Consider the following 10827-nt stretch of genomic DNA (forward strand, 5'->3'; position numbering starts at 1 on the left):
AAAGGTCCTGAGTTCAATTCCCAGCAACCACATGGTGGCTCACAACCATCTGTAATAAGGTCTGGTGCCCTCTTCTGGCCTTTGGCATACATACAGATAGACCATTGTATACATAATAAATAAATATTAAAAAAAAAAAAAGAACCCCAATAAAGCCAGGTGGTGGTGGCACACACCTTTAATCCCAGCACTCAGAAGGCAGAGGCAGGCGGATCTCTGAGAGTTCGAGGCCAGCCTGGTCCACAAGAGCTAGTTCCAGGACAGGCTCCAAAGCTACAGAGAAACCCTGTCTTGAAAAGCAAAAAGGAAAAAAAAAAAACAAAACAAAAAAAGGACCCCAATAAAACCCTTATTGGCTCACCAAGTTGAAAAACAGTATAGTCAGAAAAAAAAAAGAAAAGAAAAACAATATAGTCATTATTCTGTTGTGGTTTCCCTTTCTGGAGTGAATAGATCCATGTGTTGTTGTGTCTCCCCATCAAATGTCCATCACACACACACACACACACACGCACGCCATGACCCATGAAGCTGCTTGTCCACCTCCATGGCCCAACCTTAGTGCTGCTTGCTTTTTTGCTCTCTGTTATACCCAAATTCGCGGGGTCCCCACAAAAGCCAACAAAGGAGACCGAGTCCCATATGTGAAAGCGAAGAACCTTTATTTTATGCAAGTTTGCAAACTCGGTCTCTCCGCATATCCAACATATCGGAATAAAGTGAGAGCCCTGAGCTCAGTTAGAGTTGGTTTTTTTAGTGGTAAAGGTGGGGTGTCCTGTTGAGGTGCACTGGTAGGTGATCATATCTATAGTGGTTGGAATGCCAAGTATTTCCTCTGAATGGTCTGCTCTTGGGTGGGAGTCAGGCAGTCTCAGCCTGTGGTTCCTCTTGCAGCCAGGCGTTGTCTCAGGGTAAACTATTAAGACTCCAGACTCTATTTAAATTCACCGATGGCCGGAGTCCCAGGTCTTAATGGCTGGAAGTAAAGAACTTCCTTTGGGTGACCTGCCCAGACTTAGCTTTTATGGCTGTCCCCCACACTGTCCTTCTCCATGTTCTCCCCCGCCCTCTCTTCCCAGCAGCCACTACTGTTTACAGTCTGCTTGGTTAGTTTTCTCTGAAATGGTCCCTTGACTTCCCTCAGTGTCATTTGGGTAGCAGCCCTCACAAAGCTTCCATTTTGTTTGTTTCTTTGTGTTTGTTTTTAGTTTGTTTTTGTTGTTGTTGTTGGGGGGGGGGGACTGGGAAGACTTAAAGACAGGGTTTCTTTGTGTAACATCTCTGACTGTCCTGATTTTGTAGACCAGGCTGGCCTCAAACTCACAGAGATCTGAAACTATGTAACAGGACTCCATGCCTGTTGAGAGCAGGAGCCACCCAAGGTTTTCTCCAGAATACCTATGATGGACTAAAGTAACCTAATTCCGGTCCTTGGTGCAGGAGCAGACTGGCAAAGTCTGGGCTGGCATTGTCTCAAAGAAGTTAAAGTTTCAGTACCCGGGAACTTGGCTTTTTCTCCTGAAGAGATTGGATTTACCAGTCCCCCAAAGCTCTGTGCTCAATCTCTGATGCCGTTGAGATATCCCACGTTGCCCTTCATACAGTACTGCTTGATCAGCTTCTTGCTGACTTTCTCCTGTTTCTCCCCTATAAACTGTATGTAAGGGGTTGTATTCATAAATCGTTTGCAAAAACCATCAGCTTATGTAAAGCCTGCTAATCCCAAACCTTCCTGTCTTTTTTTTATCTTCTCATCCTCAGCTCATCTCCCCCCACGTACCCTGTCACTGAAAAATGACCCGCTGGTCAAGATCACAGGACCACCTCAATCTGACATCTCTCATTATCTACAAGAAGAGTACCAACTCAGGCAGTGCTGCCACCTTGGGCTGTGCCAAACTGTGCGCTGACTCTGGGGAAACACGTCACTAAGCAGGGGACCCCTTCGGCTTAGAATTTCTTTTTTCAGATGAATTCTGATCGCTGTATGCTGGAGCCTCTGCTGAGTCCCGACAGCATTTCTATTGTCCTGATGCTGTGTGGAAGGTTCTGCTTCCATGGTATTATATCCTCTCTCCAAATTCTTATCTTCCAAGCACCTACCAAAATGACCCCTTACTCTCTACTTATTTTCTATCCCAAGGTATCTAACTGTTGTGTGTTCTGTCCAGTCCCCAGGCCTAAGGACTGCATAGTATTGTTTATCACATCAAGAGCTCTGTTTCTCATCTCTCTGTATCAGCGTTCCTGCTGCTGTGGTAAGACAGAAACAATTGCAGAGGGAAAGGCTTGGCTTTGGCTTTAGCACAGCTTGGCGTGGGAGACACAGCATCAAGAGCTTGAAGCAACAGCTCACAGTGAATCCAGCGTGGAGAAACAGGGAGCAAAGCAGGCTGGCACTCTGCTTGCTTTCCTCTTTGTAGGCAGTAGTTTAACCACCTCAGCCTAACCAGGATAACCCCCCACAGGAGTTTCCAGGGGCCTGACTTTCAGGCATTTCTATATCTCCAGTTGACAATTGAAGTTAGCCATCACAGCAAAGGGGGAAAAGCTAAAGCTTTGCCACAGGCCTCAGAGGCTGCTATGACATTTTTTAAAAAAAAAATCCTATGACATTTTTAGCTTTTTGGTTAGTGGAAGCGGTTGGGTTAGCATATCCCCAGAGGCTTCCTGTGGTAGTCATAACTGTTAGGTCAGACACAGAGGTGGGCAATGAATGACTATTCAAGGATCTGAAGATAGATGGAGATAAATGGGCCGAGAAAGCAATCAGAGAAACATCACGCTTCACAATAGCCACAAACAGCATAAAATACCTCGCAGTAACTCTAACCAAATAAGCAGAAGACTTGTATGACAAGAACTTTAAATCTTTGAAGAAAGAAATTGAAGAAGACACCAGAAAGTGGAAAGGTAGAATTAACATAGTAAAAGGGCAATTTTACCAAAAGCAATCTACAGATTCAATGCGATGCCTATCAAAATCCCAGCAAAATTCTTCACAGACCTCAAAAGAATGGTACTCAATTTGATATAGAAAAGCAAAAAACCCAGGATAGCCAAAACAATCCTGTACAATAAAAGAACTTCTAGAGGCATCACAATCCCTGACTTCAAACTCTACTACAGAGCTACAGTACTGAAAACAGCCTGATATTGGCATAAGAACAGACAGGAGGAACAATGGAACCAAATTAAAGACCTGGATATCAATCCACACACCTTCAAACACCTGATTTTTGACACAGAAGCAAAAAATATAAAATGGAAAAAAAGAAAGCATATTTAACAAGTGGTGCTGGCATAACTGGATATCAACATGTAAAAGAATGAAAATAGACCAATATCTATCACCATACACAAAACTCAAGTCCAAGCCGGGCGATGGTGGCGCACGCCTTTAATCCCAGCACTCGGGAGGCAGAGGTAGGCGGATCTCTGTGAGTTCGAGACCAGCCTGGTCTACAAGAGCTAGTTCCAGGACAGGTTCCAAAACCACAGAGAAACCCTGTCTCGAAAAACCAAAAAAAAAAAAAAAAAAAACTCAAGTCCAAATGGATCAAAGACCTCAACATAAAGCCAGCCACACTGAACCTTATAGAAGAGAAAGTGGGAAATACACTTGAACGCATTGGCACAGAAGACCACTTCCTAAATATAACCCCGGTAGCACAGACACTGAGAGAAACAATTAATAAGTGGGACCTCTTGAAACTGAAAAGCTTCTGTAAAGCAAAGGACACAGTCAACAAGACAAAATGACAGCCCACAGAGTAGGAAAATATTTTCACAATCCCACATCAGACAGAGGTCTGATCTCCAAAATATACAAAGAACTCAAGAAATTGGTCATCAAAGGAACAAATAATCCAATAAAAAAATGGAGTACAGACTTAAACAGAGAACTCTCAACAGAGGAATCACAAATGGCTGAAAGACACGTAAGAAAATGTTCAGCATCCTTAGTCATCAGAGAAATACAAATCAAAACAATTCTGAAATTCCATCTTACACCTGTAAGAATGGCCAAGATCAAAAACACTGATGGCAACCTATGCTGGAGAGGATGTGGGGTAAATGTATTGCTGCATTGCTGGTGGGAGTGCAAGCTGGTACAGTCCCTTTGGATGTCAGTGTGGCAATTTCTCAGAAAATTAGGAAACAACCTTCCTCAAGACCCAGCAATATCACTTTTGAGTATATATCCAAAGGATGCTCAATCATGCCACAAAGACATGTGCTCAATTATGTTCATAGCAGCTTTGTTTGTCATAGCCAGAACCTGGAAACAACCTAAATGCCCTTCAACCAAAGAATGGATAAGGAAAATGTCATACATTTACACAATAGAATACTACACAGCATAAAAAAAAAAAATAACGACGTATTGAAATTTGCAGGCAAATGGATGGATCTAAAAAACATCATATTGAGTGTGATAACCCAGACCCAGAAGGACTATTATCATATGTACTCACTCATTAGTGGTTTTTAAACATAAAACAAAGAAATCCAGTCTACAAATCACAATCCTAGAGAACCTAGTCAACAATAAGGATTCTAAGAGAGACATACATGGACCTAATCTACATGGGAAGTAGAAAAAGACAAGATCTCCCGAGTAAATTGGGAGCATGGGGACCATGGGAGAAGGTTGAAGGGGAGGGGAGAGGCAGGGAGGGGAACAGAGAAAAATGTAGAGCTCAATAAAATCAATAAAAAAAAAAAAGATCGATGGAGACAATTTGGCTCTAGATCTTCAAAATCAACCACTCCACACGCACTGAAGTTTAATTAGCCAGTGGCTGTCCACCTTCCTAACACCGTGACCCTTTAACACAGCTCCTCATGTGTGGTGACCCCAAACACAAAATTATTCCCCTTTACTAAGTCATAACTGTAGTTTTGTTACTGTTATGAATCATAATGTAAATATTTTTGGAGAGAGAGGTTTGCCAAAGGGGTCGTGACGACTGAATTAGTCAGCCTTGTGACACGCTCGGCGCAGGTGTAACTTGTTTCTGGGAGGCTTAGTTCGAAGACCCTCCTCCCGTGTCCCAGTTGGCACGTGTTATTCTGAATATTAGTTCGAGTCCCCCATGACTAGGAAAGCTCATTCCTTGGATCTGATACAGACGAGACTTAAGTCATAGGCAGGGAAGAGGTCTTTGAGAAAGAGGACAGGCTGGTAAAGCCATCATGGAAGACCGGGAGGCTCAGGTCAAGTCTATGTGCAATCATGATCCAGACCTGTTTTGTGATGAGGTTCTAAGTAAACAAACAGTCGTAGCAAAAAAATACTATTAACGGGAGGAGAGGAGATCGTCCTCACTTGCCGGTTTTTCTAGAATCAAGATTAGCATTATTTTTATCGCTTAGGCAGATACCAAGCAAAATACTAAGTAGATTAGACAAGTGTCCATATCTAAATATAGTTAGAAATATTTGGTGACTTGGCACACTTAGTTGTTGGTATTGTTGAAGATGATTACCGTCCAGCACTTCTGAGGTCTATGTGGTCATGTTCTCAGAAGAGACTCAAACAGTTTGAGGCGAGAAGTAAAACCTGAGAGTCTTGTTCTGAAGTTCGGCTGCTCTGGCCCCGGCGGCTACTTAGCTGTTGGCTGGTGCCTGAGAGAACCCTCTCTCTCCTGCCAAAGGGAATCTTGAATGCACAGTCTCTTGTTTCAGTTGATGAAGTCTCCTCTTTGGTTGGGGGCGGATGCTTTTTCATCTCTTAGAGCTCCCTGCACAAAGACTATGACCGGTACTGCTATTTTAGTTATATTTAAAAGTCCATTATAATAGTGTGGGATTAGCCGGGCGGTGGTGGCGCACGCCTTTAATCCCAGCACTCGGGAGGCAGAGGCAGGCGGATCTCTGGGAGTTCAAGACCAGCCTGGTCTACAAGAGCTAGTTCCAGGACAGGCTCCAAAGCCACAGAGAAACCCTGTCTCGAAAAAAAAAAAAATAGTGTGGGATTTCCTTTGATGCAGCTCATTTAATTTCAAATTAACTTTTATAAGACACTGAGTACTTATTTTATAAGGAGATAATGAATGTTTTCCAAAAGGGGCAGAGATTTAGAAGTCTCTTAGGCTACAAAAGCCAAAGGCTTTAACTTTGCTAGTAGGTTTTTGTTTTATTTTGCTTTGTTTTCTCACAGTGCCGTCTGCTCGCTCAACCATCCCAGAGGATTGAGGATCATAAACACAGTGTAAATAAATAATAGGTCAAATTTTACTGATTCAGGTGCTTATGCAGTAAAACAAGTTCTGTGAGTATCAAGACCCAGCCCTCCTAACAGAATGGTTTACCGCCTAGGGGTGGCTTTCTGAAGGGGAAAGTTCTAACCCAGTGAGAGAACACGTGAATTAGCATTTGAATAAAACCTCATCACAAGCTTTAAATGTTTTACTTAGTAAAAGGATAAAACAGCATCCATGAGGGTTTTTGTTTGTTTGTTTTGAAATATCTTTTTAAACCGTTTACTTCTTTTATTGACGTGTGTGTGTGTGTGTGTGTGTGTGTGTGTGTGTGTGTGTGTGACAATATGTGTGGAGATTACAGGACAACCTGCAGGAGTCAGGTTCTTCTCCCCTCTGTAGGTCCCAGTCTTCATCAGGCTTGGCAGCAAGCACCTTGACCCACTGAGTCTTCTTTCTCACTAACCAAGTCTTTTTTTTTTTTAAGCCAGTTGTTTGTGTTGAAGAAACATTACTAAAAGATCAATGTTCATGAAATCTCGTTGTTATACACAGGAAATCAGGCACCAGTTTTATCTCAGTGCTTTGAGCTTTACCTTTAGGAATGTAACGTCCATTTATATGGATGTCAACTGCTTTACATTTTAACTCTCACATATAACATACTTAAACCTTCTAGTCTCGTCTTAGCTATTTTAGCCTTTATTCAGATAGAGTCTCACTATGTAGTCCTGGCTGGCCTAGACTCATTATGTAGACCAGCCTGTTGCGGATCTCCGAGATCTGCCTTCCTCTGCCTCCTGGGTTCTAGTAAAGGCAGGCACCACCACACCTGACCTTATTCAACAATCGGTACAACAAGCTCTCCATTAAAGCCTTTCTCATCTAAAAGCCTAAGCATTTATCCCCTTCCTTTAGCCTTCTCTAGCAAAAAAAAAAAAAAAAAAAAAATACATTTTTGTTAAAATACATTATATCTATATAACTTGTGCATTTTTTTGTTATTTGTTTTTTGTTTTTTGTTTTTGCTTTTTTTCTGAGACAGAGTTTCTCTGTTACCCTGGCTGTCCTGGAACTCACTTTGTAGACCAGGCTGACCTTGAACTCACAAAGATCCACCTGCCTCTGCCTACCAAGTGCTGGGATTAAAAACTTGCGCCCCCACTGCCTGGCTGTACTTTTTTCCTTACTTGATGGTTTTTGTCTTATTTTTCTACACAATGTTTAGAAAGTACTCTTTCATTGTAAATGAACACTGTTTTAAGTGGAAACACAGACCTGGCCAGTTGGTTTCTAGCCCGGCCACCATCCCTTGCCTGCCGCGATGGACCCGACCCCTGGAACTATACAGTGGGAACAGTTTCTTTTTGCTCTGGCTACCATGATGGACTGTGTCTCCTTGGAACTGTATAAACAATCATGAATGAATGTTATATTTAGTCAAAGACCTCGTCTGCACCTGATAAAACGGTTTTGTGTTTCCATCTGCTTATGCGGTGGATTATGTCTATTGGTTTTCATATGTTGAACCACTCCCACATATTCAATATGGATGTTTTGTGCTTGTATATTTTTAGGATTTAACATTTTCTTTGACTGAGCTACCTATTTCTTCTGCCTTGTCTTCAACAATTGAGGTTCTCTCGTCCATATCTTTTAATCTATTGGTGAGACTTACCTCTAAGGTTTTGTTTTACACCCTAAATTTTTTTTTTTTTTTTTTTTTTTTTTTTTTTTTTTTTTTTTTTTTTTTTGGTTTTTTTGAGACAGGGTTTCTCTGTAGCTTTGGAACCTGTCCTGGAACTCCCTTTGTAGACCAGGCTGGCCTCGAACTCACAGAGATCCACCTGCCTCTGCCTCCCGAGTGCTGGGATTAAAGGCGTGCGCCACCAACGTCCGGCCACACCCTAAATTTTTTTATTTTTAGTTTATTTTAACGTGGTGTTTCCTTTAGTGATTCTATTTCTGTGCTATATTCTACTTTTGTGTCCTGACATATCTTCATTGTTTTAGTCAACTTTTGTGTTTGTTTTCACAGTCTCCATTAAGGCATTTATTCATTTGCTTTTAAGGTTCTTGAAGGTGTATTGGTGTTTTTGAAGTCAGTGTCTTGTGCTTTAGCTAAATTGCATTTCTCAGGGTCTGTTGCAGTAGGGTTTCTGGCTTCTGGAGGAGGCATATTGTCTTGGTTGTTCCTATTCTGTATACGCAAACCGTTTCTAACAAACAAGGGAAGGTTAGCCCTTGTCACTGCCATCTGGTCACGTGTGTTGCACTGACACATTACATTACGTGTGCCTACTGCTTGCTTTTCAGCCATCTTCTATTTATTTGTTTGTTTATTATACAATATTCTGTCTGTGTGTATGTCTGCAGGCCAGAAGAGGGCGCCAGACCTCATTACAGATGGTTGTGAGCCACCATGTGGTTGCCAGGAATTGAACTCAGGACCTTTGGAAGAGCAGGCAATGCTCTTAACCACTGAGCCATCTCTCCAGCCCTTCAGCCATCTTTTAAGAGCATTTATTTGATGAGGTTCAAAATCCTGCTGGTTCAGCCTTCCCTGGCTGGACGCACCAAGCGACTCCTCTTTCACAGGGCAGACACAGGCTCCAAAGATGTTCAGCAACTAAGAGCATGTGCTGATTTCCCAGAGGACCAGAGTTCGAGTCCTGGTATGAATGCCAGATGGGCACCTACACACATACACATAAACAAAAACAAAACCTTTTAACAACAACAGCCTAAACAAAAGTCTAAACCGGAAAGCGCAAAGGCAACATTAAATTAGTACAAATGACCTGATCTTCTGAGAAATTCATTCTCTTAGGACTTGATGAAAGAATAGATTCAACAATACTATTATTGCTTTCTTTTTAAACACAGGCTTTTATGTATCCCAGACTGACTTCAAATAATTTATGTATCTTGAATATGCCCTTGAACTTCTTCTCCTCTCGCTGCCTCTGCCTTCCTCGTAGGCCACCACATCTGGGTTTTGCGGTGCCGGAAACATACCCAAGACGCCATACATTTGAGGCAAGTCCTCTCAACTAGCTCCATCCTCACCCCGCTTATTGCCTTAAGTACCACAAGCAGAACCAAACTTTATACACGGAACGCTGAGAAGCAGGATATAACCACATGAAAAGATAAAAACTACACTGCTCCGCCATTCCCCTACCGTAAACACTGAGTAGTAGTCCTCATGCTACTCCACCAGATGGCGCTACAACCCAGCGAATACAAAGTCTCACTGCTTTGGCAATCAAAACAAATGAGGTCAGCAAGTCAGGTTCTTGAATTTAGTTCCATTCCAAATGTTGAATTTGGCCCCAGCCCCGAATTCCGAGTGAAAGAGGTCAGCCTAACCTACCTCGATTAAGTAGCCATGACTATTCCAGTAGTCTGCTGTCCAGCTCATGTCGGTCGCTTCAGCGCGATTGTAGGGGAGGGGTCTTTCTAAATACTGCTGCCAAGGCTTTCAGAAATAGGAATTACTTGCTTCCGTGGGTCATAAAAAAAAAATTAGCTCAACTGTTTTCAATAATATGGGATGCAATTTGCCGTTTCATTTGCGAAGAACAGTTTTTGCACGAACTATTGATTCTGAGGTTATCAGACATGAGCTGGTGTGCACTGCTATGTGTAGTAGGTGTGTGACCATATGGACTTTGTGAGGAGCAGGCTGCGCAGGCTGGGAAGGATATGCAAAACTGGAAACTGCCAGGAAGCCTCCATCCGACCTAAGCTCTGCCATGAATGTGTTCGGACGTTTTCTTTCCTTTTGAGAAAGGACCTGGCTCTGTCACCAAGCTAACCTGGAGCTCCTGATCCTCCTGCCTCCGCCTCCTAAGAAACAGGATCACAGACATTCTCCACAAGGCCAGGTGGGTTTTATTTTGAGACAACCTCAGATACGCAGGTTGGCCTTGAGTGTGGAGTTGAGGCCACCCTTGGGCTCCTTATCCTTCTGCCTCCACTCTTAAGTGTTGGGGTTATAGGTGTGTGCCACCATACATAACTTTAACAACAACAACAACAAATTTATTGGCCCTCAACCAGGGTTTATTTTTTAGTTTGCTGGGTTTATGGTTTGGTAGTTCTGTGTTTGTTTGAGATCAAGTCTCATGTACCCCTGCGTGGTCTCAAATGCCTTGGGTACCCAAGGGTGATCCTCCATATGCTCCCTGTGAGTGCGGGAATTACAGGCTCATTCCACACTTCATTTTATGCAGTTCTGGGGTGCATTATAGGCAAGCACTCTATCACTGACTACCTGGAAAACTTATATATTTACTTACTTGTGTGTTTTTGAGACTTAGACTCACTGTATAGCCCAGTCTGGCCTGGAACTGGAGAGCTTCCAGCTCCAGCCTCATCCACAGCGTGCTGTTACCATAACACCTACACAGCACAAACGTTCTGCAGATCCTCTATCATAAACAGTTGAAAACTTTTGCAGTAATCTCAACAGTGCAAAGGTTGAAGCAGGAAGACCTGGAGTCCAGGGTTGACTTGGGCTCCATTGCGTATTGTGCTTTAAGGGAAAAATAGCCTGTCAGGGCCCAAGGAATTTTGTTGTAGGAGCCTGCTTGTTCGTTCTCAGCTGCTCAGACCT

This window comes from Chionomys nivalis, chromosome 16 (assembly GCF_950005125.1).
Source record: "Chionomys nivalis chromosome 16, mChiNiv1.1, whole genome shotgun sequence".
NCBI lineage: Eukaryota > Metazoa > Chordata > Mammalia > Rodentia > Cricetidae > Chionomys > Chionomys nivalis.